The following is a 12,012-nucleotide window of genomic DNA, read 5'->3' as shown; positions in this document are numbered from 1 at the left end:
AGGTTATTGGCCTTACACCATGACGTCAGCTGCTCCACCTCGTCTCTGTACGTAGACTCGTCTCCCTTGGAAATGAGCCCCACCACTGTGGTGTCATCTGCAAATTTCACAAAGATGTTGCTGTGGTGGCGAGGAGTGCAGTCGTGTGTGTAGAGAGAGTAGAGCAGTGGACTGAGCACACAGCCCTGGGGTGAGCCAGTGCTGAGACTCAGGGTTGAGGATGTGTGATGGCCAACTCTGACTCTCTGTCTACGGCCCGAGAGGAAGCTATTGATCCACATGCAGGTGCTGTATGGAAGCCCCAGGTCTTGTAGCTTGGCCACCAGTTTGTGTGGAAGGATGGTGTTAAAAGCTGAGCAGTAATCCACGAAGAGCATCCGCACATAGCTACCATGCCCTTCAGGTGAGTTAATGCAGCATGGAGTGCTGTGGCTTTTGGGAGGATGAGGGTTAATTAAGTCGATTGGATTATCAGTACCTGGCTGCTATTTACTCTCTCCATTCCTATGAAAGCAGTAAGGATCCTTAGTCCTTAGTTTGTCACACACTGCTTCTGCATTTTATTTTTTGGTAAATAAATAATGACACCGCGTTGTATGTCGTATTTTGTATGTTGTTGTTCATCTAATTTTACAAAGAATGGACCCTATAAGCAGACTTGGACAACTGACGTACAGTTTAAAAGGTTTATCAGGGTGAATAACAGACCGGGGGTTTATCAGGCGATGGCTGATAGTGGTGTTCAGGGTCTGTGAAGAGGGGGACCAGTAGTTTAACAAACGCCAGTTGGGAGCAGAGGGCGGCAATAGCTCACTGGATTTACGCTTAGGGTCCTTACCTGTCAAAGATGAATGCTGAGCTGTGAGAGGGGTACCTGGTGGGCAGGCTGAGGCTTGGAGATGAAGGGAGGAAGTCAGTAGAGGGTGAGCAGGCAACTGAGGTAAGTCCTTGTTTCCGAAGAGATTCAAAAACCCGAGTGATGTTGCTGTACAAGTATTGCTGTGGGCCTAAGACTCCAGGAGGGACTCCAGATAGGAAAGTTTCTCAAACAGTGAGGAGGGAACTCCAGGAAGATAACGAGAAAGCAGACGAGACCGAAAGGTTGCTGATCAGAAGTTGCAAAAGTCTTACAAGTTGACCAATGACTTGACCAATTTACCATCATAATAAAGACAATGATCTGGCAGGGAATCATTGCCACAGCCAGTCCTAAATACACAGCACTGATGAGTTGCAGGTGTGTGAGAGTAATCCCGGGAAAAGACAACCGCCCACGGGCAGAAGCACAGATAATCCACCCACCTCCCCACCTAAGAGAAAACAGAAAAAGAGAGAAAGGCAGAGACAGAGAGAGAGAGAGAGAAAGGAGGAATTTAGAGGAAGAAGCCCCGGCCTGCCCCAGATCCTACAGTAACAGTACTTTGTTTTTGCCATGACTGTATTTCTGGTAGTATGCTGTGCAGTTCTTTTTAGAGACACCGGATCAAACACACGTTATACCAGGACAAATTTATTTTTAACAAAAAACAGAGAACTCGAGGCCACATGACAGTTGTAAATGAGCATGAAAGCAAAGACCTGTTCAAATTAAATATACCCTTCATCTACTGCATCTGAAGCTTGGACAGCCCGTTGAAAGAGATTTAATTGAAGATGACAAACATCTTCAGTCGGCGAGACGGTGCTGGGATTCAAATGTCAGCTGTCAAAACTAAAATGAAACTTTCATGAATTGCGATGCAGCAGGTCACGGTTAGATTTCTCTCTGGGCTCATGAGCAAAGTTTATTGATTAGCAGGAGCAAAAACAAGGAAAAGCTACAGAAGGGCTTGACATGTGATCGATTCTAGGTCAAAGTTTCCTGAAGATTAGTTTCAGTGATCTGCAAGTCTGGAAACGCAGGTGTTTTATGAGCACTTTTGCCAGTAATCTGCTTTTCCCATTGCATTAATTCCAAATTTTCCAACCAGCTTAATATACAAGACTTAAGGTTAGCATTAACCCAAATATCACTTATAAAAGAATTTACAATAATCCGTGAGTGAAACAGGGCTGATTTGTTTCTGCTGTGTTACTTTAGTGAGACTTCATTGCTCAGAGCAAATGCAATTAAATATACGAAAATATCTTTAGCTGAAGGTTTTACTGTCTGCTGAGTTTCGTCTGGTGATAATGCATAAACAGGAGAATTTAGTGAAATGCCTGTCATGTCACTGTCCTCTATTTTAGCACTCTTACAGTGTTGCTGTGGGTCTTTGAGCATAATACAGCTTGACTAATCTGATCATCATCACACTTATCAGTGCTAATGCCATCAGTGAAATTAGTAATTAATGTCAGAAATTAGTTCTGCCTTTGAAAATGGCACACAGCGATGAAATATTAAACTGCGACAAGAATAGGAATGAGCTCTTTTTGTCTGGTCGAGGCCTACAGTGGTTTTATTGATCACTCTGTCACAGTGTCATCCATTTGTCTTATTGTAATGCAAGTTCTCAGACAGCTACAGCGGAGAGGGATTTACTTTCGGGTGGATAAATCATTGGTTTATGAGGGAAAAAGGAAAAAGTGATAGAGAGCTGAAATGCCAAACTTTTACACTGTCGTTTCATTTGTCTGCATGTTCTTGCAGCATGCATGAAAAAATGCCTATATGTCTTTTTTTTTGCAATGATATTTACAAGTTACATTTATACACAGCATGCATACTGGGATGCAGACATACAGAGCGTGACTGTGAAGTATTTTATTGTCTCTGCTCATAATTGGATCAGATTCCTTAGCTCCACAGATAAGCCAATAGTTTCTTGGAATAAGAATCTTGTCAGTGATTAATCTCTCAACCACTGAAAGCAGAAAATTGGTGGAATTTTAAAGTGGCTTTTCAATTCTTTCTTAAAATGAGTGCAAGATAAAATACTTCGATTAAACTCTGAGATGTACTTTCTTGTTGAGTGAAGCAAATCTATTGATTTATCTTGGGTTTGTACTGAGTACACAGCCTCCTATTTGGAGATGGTTCTGTAGTTCAACCACCTGTAGAGATACAGAATCATCCCCAAATAGGAGGATTGTATGGGACACAGAAGAGGCCTGAGGGGTGAAGCGAAGAGTGAGTATCTTCTAATTATGGTAAGCCAGATGAATAGTTTAAGGATATTTTATGTGTTAGAAGCAGGAAAAATGGGCAAACATAAGGATTTGAGCAACTTTAACAAGGGCCAAATTGTGATGGCTAGACAACTGGGTCTGAGTATTTCCAAAACTAAGGTCCTTGTGGGGTGTTCCCACTAGACTGACCCGTGTGGTCAACAGACAACAGACAAGCTACTGTAGCTCATTAGTGCTGGTTCTGATAGAAAGGTGTCAGAATACACAGTCCATCATAGTTTGTTGCATATGGGGCTTCATAGCCACAGACCAGACCAGCTGTACACCACCAACAGCGTCAACAATGGGCACGTGAGCATCAGAACTGGACCACTGAGCAGCGGAAGAAGGTGGCCTGGTCTGATGAACCACGTTTGATGAAACCTTGGCTCCTGCCATCCATGTGACTGTTACTGTGACACGTACCACCAACCTAAGCATTGTTGCGCAGCGTGTACACCCTTTCATAGAAATTCTAATCCATGATGGCTGTGGCCTCTTTCAGCAGGATAATGCGCACTGCCATGAAGTAAAAATGCTCAGGATGGATTGAGGAGCACATAAGTGAGTCTGAGGTGTTGACTCGGTCTCCAAATTTCCCAGATCTCAATTCAGTCGAGCATCTCTGGGATGTGCTGGGGAAACAAGTCTGATAGGTCACTACACCTCACAGCTTACAGGACTTCAGGGATCTGTTGCTAACATCTTGGAGCCAGATATCACAGCACAGTTTCAGCGGTCTAATGAAGTCCATGCCTTGATGAGTCTGGCAGCAGACGATGGACCAACACAACCTTAGGCAGGTGGTCACAATTTAATAGCTAATCAGGGTATAACGTATACCCATATATAATGTATATTTATACATCGGTTTGTTATTGTAAACATACCACTTACAACAACAATCTGTTTTACATGTTGCTTTTTAAAAACAGTGAATGTAAAATACTGGAAATTATTTATGTATAGTTCATTAGCTATTTGGTATTTACTGGATGCTTCTGACTGGCTATTTCAACTAACTTGGCTACTAGATTACATACAAATTACATACACTTTTAATCTTGTGCATCAGCATTATATAGTTTTATGGATAAAATTCATTTTTTTATTTACAGCAGATCTTTGTATATATATTAGGGGATAATGGCTTATATAGCTGGATCTTGATTACTTTGATCTTTTAAAGCTCCCTCAAAGGGCAGATTCGTTTCTGTCTAATCCTTTTCTGTCTAAGCTATATAAGTACAGCTTTTGAAATAGCCACCTCTTTATCTTATCCCTTTGAAGTCCCTACACAGCAGACCCCATGCACACAGATGTTTTCACTTAATTCACTTGATTAGCTCTCTTCTCTGGAGTGTTTGAACGAAATGGTTTGATTGTGTCTCCTAGAAGTTACATGTACTTCATTACTAAAATGTTTCCAATTCAATTTTGGTCACTAATGACATGTATAATCACTGGTTTATGCCCAAAAACTGAATTTATAAATAAAGCTGATCTGCGTCTGCCACTGTTGCATTAGCTTTTATTGAGTATGATCAGTATTCAAAGCATATGCTGTAAGATGCTGTAAGATACAAAGATCTCACTAAATTAGATACTAGTCAGGAATTTATAAGCTGTAATCTCCTCTCTTCCGCCTGCTGTTACAGACGTAGATACTAGACTTCCTCATGGACTTCTGTCAAGGGCTGAGGTTTAGCCCTAGAATGTCTAAGACTTCTATAAAATGCTAAGCACAGTTAAGACTCTAAATTTAAATAAACAGTATTAGATGTTTTTTTTAAAAAATGTTACCTCATCCATACATGTGACGCATGCCATGTTGCATACTGTTAAGAACGTTTCTGTTCCAAAGCGCGAGGGTGTGGAGGTTTGTCTGCGTCTGTCGCTCTATGAACTGTGGAGGCAGAGTCATTCACCTACCATTTAAATGGTTAGTGGTTTGCTCCCTGGCTCACACTGAAGTGTGGGTGTAAGTTTCACTGTTGTAAAAAGACATTTAATATATGGCTTATTGTAAAAAGTGCTATATTTGGGGCCAAACCTCAAAGTCTCTGTTGTAAGTTGTAACTGTATCAATTCTGATATCAGCTATTAGTTCCATTAGTTGTATTGGTTACATTTTATAACCTCCTCTTTAGCTTTATGGTTTTCCAGAAGTATCTATATTTAGATAAAATGGGGATGTAATAAGTTATTAGCTAAGAGCAGACTCAACAGATGTTGTGTACCACACAGCAAGCCATAGTAATAGTCAGGTAATTTTATTAAAGATACTCGGACACCCCACGGAGCTAAAGCTTAGCAGAAATCTGTCTGCTGCAGCTGCTTACATGGATACACCTGTCACTCAAGGGAGTCACATCCCAAAGAGGGAGGCTTTTAAAAGCAAACAATGACTTAAAAAGGTCTAATCAGTCAGAAAGTTTGTGTAGGATTATTAAAATATATTCTCAAGTGTCAGGATCAGGTAGTCTGGATGGGTTTTTTTCCCCCCCATTTCCTCTCCAGGAGGGTTTTCCTTCGGATGAAGTAACCTTCGGGGCCTTCCTGTTCTCTGCACCTGCAAGATTTATTCAGGAGATCTGTACTATCTACCATGGTGGCTCTGTTCTTCATCTCCTTTGTACTCCCTTCTGCTTCTCGTCTCCTGTTTAGAATCCCTGACCCACAACCTGCTCACCCACTACAAGAACCCTCCTGTTTACTCAATACCCCCTGGACTGGCATCTGCCCACAAACTCTCCACTGCACTCGTTATCCTAGCTCCAGAACCCAGCCTGCCCGGAGACTTAGTCTCTCACTTCCTTTACTCTTTCAACAACAAGCAAGGATTTCTAATTCAGTCACTACAGACACCATACCCATTTATTTCTATGTTTGCCAGGCGTAACATTGTTTTTACCTGTCCACAGACCCTCCCTGACCCCCGACGTGGTAACGGCCCTCTGCCCGCTCACTTCACTTTTGCACCTTGTAAATAAAAACACCTGAACACCAACATTACTGTCTGTATCTGCTTACTGGGTCCAGTAAAGGTGAGATTGTTACATTAAAGTGCTTTTCCAGTTTTTAATTCTAAAAATATGAAACACTCACAAGCAACAACTCAGGGTGGATCAGTACAGATACTCCCATAGGACACTGAGACACACAATACAAAATTAAAAATTAAAAAGTTAATATTATAGTAATATGATGTTAATAACAATACCTTGCCTCACACCCAAATTAGGCAGAATCAGCTGTCGTGCTTTCAAAGTTTTTTTCCTGTTTAATCGAGAATTTAAACAGTTAACTGAACAACGTGAATCTTAATCGCGTCTTAATATTGCAAATCTTAATATTGCAAATCTTTGGTAAAGGTCAGCACTGGCACTATCATCTTCAGTCTGTGACTCTGTGTTTCCCCAGATTTCCTCACACATGGTAATTTCGATTGCATAACAAAGCCATACACTCCAGTCCTATACAATCCTATTACAATGGTAAAAGAAAAAAGAAAAAAAAGAATACATACTGACAGAGATAAAAGAACAAAATTAAAATATGACCAGCACTGTGTTTGGAAAAATGTCCAATTAAAGTTATTACCAAAGAACGTTTCTAATTCAAACTCGCCAGTGACAGTGAAACTCCATTAGGTGTGGGATCCCTGCACAACTGTAATTAAGTAACGGAGAAGGAGAAGTGGGTTGAGTATCAAACACAGACAGCTATCCAGCGTGTGCTTCTTCTGAGCAAATTATGCTCTCTCTTTTCATGCCATTCTGCTCTCTGTAATTTAATTTTAATACGATTCTAAGAAACAAGCCAAGGTCTACCATGCTCCTTGTTATTCATGAGAACTCAGCCTACCATCTGTTATCGCAACTAAGTCTGTCAAAAAAAAACAACCTAAATGTATTACACTGTCGGCTGCGATGTGTCGGGCGCTTCTGTTTTTTCGATGCACAACAAAAGTAGAATCATGTTACTGCCCTTTATGCTTTTTTTTAAAAAGTGATTCATCCCCTGTAGGCGCTTTAAAACCTCATCAGTTACAGATGTTTCCAAAACTGAACTCCTTTACAGTCTGCATCACATTACAAGTGCAATCAACTGTAAAAGGCGGTAAGTACATTGGCAATTACATCCCTCCAATATAGACTGGCCCCTAGGATTTTGAACATTTAGTGAGTGCTCAGGCTTTCCTTTTGCTAAATCCCTGTGCAATATGTAAATGCATATTTTGGCATGGCTAGAGGTCTAAGTTTTAGGTTAATGATATTTTATTAATTTTTTGTGGAAATAATTCATTCTGTTTAAGAGTGAATTATTTTTAGGCAAACTGGTTACTCTCCACTGACTGAGGGAACGAACAACGGTGATGCCAAGTTTAACAGCAAAACATTGCAAAGTAATCAGATGGGAAATTATATGAAGTTTAACTATATTACTTGTTTGATTCTACTGTTTACACTGCATGATGTTCTGCTGTGCTCTCAGTTGCTGAAAGTGTCTTTAGAACATCACGATTTTTTTTTCTTATCTTTATCTGACTGGCTAGCCCGGAGCAATCCCCCTTCAGCCTTCTCTCTAAAAACATGTTATAACTCACAGAGGCGACATCCATTCTTTGTCGTTGATCCTTTGTATCATATCTTTCCATCACAGATACTGCAATGGCATCCTAAGGTAAGCTTTCATCCTGTATGTAGCTGACAAGAGCAGCTGTGCTTCTAATGTGCATCAGCCTCTCTGTGGAGTAGACAGAAAACACACCTTTGGCAAAGAAGAATGATGGGACAGTAGCGGCAATACTGAACCCAGAGCTGCTTGGCATGGCCTTGCTGTAAGTCCTTCCAAAGGTGTTAGGTAACCCCTACTAACAGGGCTGCGCATTAACCTGCAGCCCAGCAATTGTCTAGGTGTTCATGACTGCCAAGGGAAGCTGCCTTGGAAATACCAGCGTATGATAGACTGAGCTGTCTGCACCCTCCTGCCCATTTTGGCACCAGCTTCTTCCAGATGACAGCTGGGAAGTAATTAGCAAACTACCACATTCTTCAAAATACAGAAGGACCTCTCTCTGTCGACATATAAAGGCGCAACCGCTCGATGTCAGGATACAAGTGCTTCCCCCTGAACTATGTGAAAAACGATCAACTGTTTCTGCAGGTTCAGCCTAAATCTTTTCATTTTGAGCTGAATGCTAATAATTTAAAGGCCGATGTAGCTCTAATAAAAATGAGTGTAACATGAGTAAATGAATCTATCCCCACTGTCAAAACACCAAAATACAGCATGGATACCTCCAAGTAATAGTTTCATAAAGTGGTAATCGAGGTGTGATCTAGCTTCTAAAACTAAATAAGAACAATGCAAGTGTGGCCCAATAAAGCATTATACATATTAAAGTAAGCAACACATTTGTTTAATTTTACAAGAATAGTAATCGCCCACCTTGTCTAATGCGCATATTAGCATAGCATGGAAACACAGTTGCTATTAATCACGTTAATTAAAGCTTTGTGGCTAAACTCTGTTAATGTCATTAGTAACACCTGTGTTTAAAACTACTCTTTTGCTGTATGTTTTTACTTTATGGACATACTCATAGTTTATGGAGCACCTCTTCAACCTGAGCCTGAGGTTAGGAAGAGTCCCACAGCTCTGGAAAACCTCCTGTGTTGTACCAGTGCCAAAGACTTCACGCCCCAAGGACGTCAACAGCTACAGGCCGGTGGCTCTGACATCCCACCTGATGAAGACCCTGGAGCGGTTGGTCCTGGCTCAGCTTCGGCGCCTAATAAGCTCATCACTGGACCCACTTCAGTTTGCCTACCAGCCTGGCATTGGCGCGGATGATGCCGTCATTCACCTCCTACATCGTTCCCTCGCTCACCTGGAGACCGCTGGAAGCACTGTGAGAATCATGTTCTTTGATTTCTCCAGTGCCTTCAACACCATTCTTCCCTCGGTTCTAAAGGACAAGCTGGTGAACTCTGGAGTGGACCATCACCTCACTACCTGGATCCTGGACTACCTCACCGACCGACCACAGTATGTGAGGACTCAGGGCTGTGTGTCGGACAGGGTCGTCTGCAGTACGGGGGCCCCACAGGGAACGGTTCTGGCTCCGTTCCTCTTCACCATCTACACTGCAGACTTCTCCCACAATTCCACCCAGTGCTTCCTGCAAAAGTTCTCTGATGACTCTGCAATAGTCGGCCTCATCACTGATGGGGACGACAAGGAGTACAGAGGTCTGACCCAAGACTTTGTGGACTGGTGCCAGCTGAACTACCTCCAGATCAACGCCAGTAAAACCAAGGAACTGGTAGACTTCCGCAGGCACAAGCATTCTCCACTGCAACCACTGAACATCCAAGGTATGGACATTGAGGCTGTGGACAGCTACAGGTACCTTGGTGTTCATCTGAACAATAGACTGGACTGGACTCATAACTCAGACGCCCTCTACAGGAAAGGGCAGAGCAGGCTGTACCTGCTGCGGAGACTCAGGTCGTTTGGGGTGGAGGGCCCACTCCTGAAGAAATTCTATGACTCTGTTGTGGCTTCTGCTATCTTTTATGGCGTGGTCTGCTGGGGCGGCAGCATCTCTGCTGGGGACAGGAAGAGACTGAACAGGGTGATCCGAAGGGCCAGCTCTGTTCTAGGATGCCCTCTGGACCCAGTGGAGGTGGTGAGTGACAGGAGAACGGCGGCTAAGCTGTCATCCCTGATGGACAACATCTCCCACCCCATGCAGCAGACTGTGACAGCACTGAGCAGCTCCTTCAGTGGGAGACTGCGGCACCCACAGTGTGGGACGGAGAGATTTCGCAGGTCTTTCCTCCCCACTGCTGTCAGACTCCATAATAAAGACTTTAACTGATCAAGCACACACATCCATACATATGCAATAATACTAAGTGCAATAATCCTTTCTGTCATCGTTGTATTTTTACTCAGTTGTATATAGTATTTGTATTTGTATTCTATTTTTATCTTATTGTATATTTATTTTATTTTATTCTACTGTATATAGTATTTTATTTTATTCTATTCTGTACAGCTGTGTACTGTATTTATTCTTATTGTATTCTAATTTTTGCCTCATAACTTTTGCACTGTCCACTTCCTGCTGTGACAAAACAAATTTCCCACGTGTGGGACTAATAAAGGTTATCTTATCTTATCTTATCTTATTTTAATGTCTTGTTTTACTCTAGGTATATGCTACAACTTGTTCATTCAGAGAATGCTACACACAGTTTAAACTGCACTCTAAGCCTCTTGTATTGTTTACAATGGTGTCATTCCGGTTATACCTTAGAAGTGTGCGTTTCCACTAACATGGCTAACTTGGAATGTAACACAAACTAACAGCCATCATCAATTTTATTTGTTCAACTGTGATAGTCTTGGTATGACAAATAAAAATGGCTGCCATAGAAAGGACATGCTGCTAATACTTGAAATGCCTTCAGGTTACAACAGTTCCTGTTTCTGAAAATGTGTTAAAGGTAAGCGTGTTATCATTCTGGCAAGGATTTGTTTTTGTAAGAATATTGGATTTTTATTTCTTCCTTGGCTCATACTTGACGCAGTGACTCGGGTTTTCTTGGCCTGTGTTAACCACGTTAGCAATATTGATCATAAAATAAAAGTGTAACTGGAAAGCATTAGCATGTGTTTTCATTAGCATCAGTGTCTTGATAAGTGTTATCTTGGTCAGATATTTGTTAGACAAGAACGTGATGGGAAAGCTTAAAAAGGCATATTACAAATGTTGAGACTGCCTGTTCAATAATAATAACAATAACAATAATAATAATAATAATGATGATGATAATGATAAAAAATAATAATTTTGATTTTTGTGGCAGTCAAATTGAAACAGCAGAACATTTACTTTAAGTGTAGTTTTGCAAAATGGTCACTAGAGAGCAGCAAAATATCACTGAATCCTAGTTAGAAAATAGTTGAAACTGTATGTTTCTGTTTTTAGGCTCCATGCCTGTATCACTTGTATTTTAAAAGAAAAACAAATATCCTCAGAACAGCAGCATATTTACCTGAACACAAACAAGCAAACTCTAAATCACTCCCAGACTGGTTTTCATGTGTGTTTCCTTTTGGTAGGACACAAATAAGAAAGTTTTATTTATTTGATATCTATCCTGAGGCATTTGATCCTCAATAATCTAAAGTTCAAAATAAAACACCTGCACACACAACCGGAGGCACTGTTATGATAGTCTTGTCATGTCGGCACAGTGCAGTATTGTAGATGCTATTGTCCAAAAATATGGCAAAGACTTTTCAATTCTAAAGAGATTAAAAGGGGAAATTTGGTAGGACCACCTTTGTTTTTAAACACAGCCTGAACTCTCTCAAGTAGTCTTCAGGAATAGTCCTCCAGGCTTCCTGAAGGACGCACAAAGCTCTTCTTTGGATGTTGGCTGCCTTTTGTTCTGTTCTCTGTCCAGATGATCCCACACTGCTTCAGTAATGTCGATGTCCCGCCACTGAGGAGGCCAATTCATGACTGAGGGAGTTCCATTGTTTGTTTACTGTCCAGGTAGGCTTTCACTGCACTGGCCGTGTGTCTCTGCTGACTTCTCCAGTCCACTCCATAAGAGTGATGCCACTGATTTTCAGTCTAGTTTTTGTGTATTTTGGCATACCTGAGCCTTTTGTCTCTGTTTCCATTTGTTAGGAATGGCTATATGATGGTCACTCTTCCACTGAGAGTGGAATCAACATTTCATTTGATCTGAGGTCACATTACAAGTCTTTGATGTAGACAGTTTCTTTCACCTGCCACTTCTTATTTTGTCTTCCACCCATCAAGTTTCCTCAGAT

This window comes from Astatotilapia calliptera, chromosome 13, assembly GCF_900246225.1.
Source record: "Astatotilapia calliptera chromosome 13, fAstCal1.2, whole genome shotgun sequence".
NCBI classification, from domain to species: Eukaryota; Metazoa; Chordata; class Actinopteri; order Cichliformes; family Cichlidae; genus Astatotilapia; species Astatotilapia calliptera.
This window is presented reverse-complemented; position numbering follows the sequence as displayed.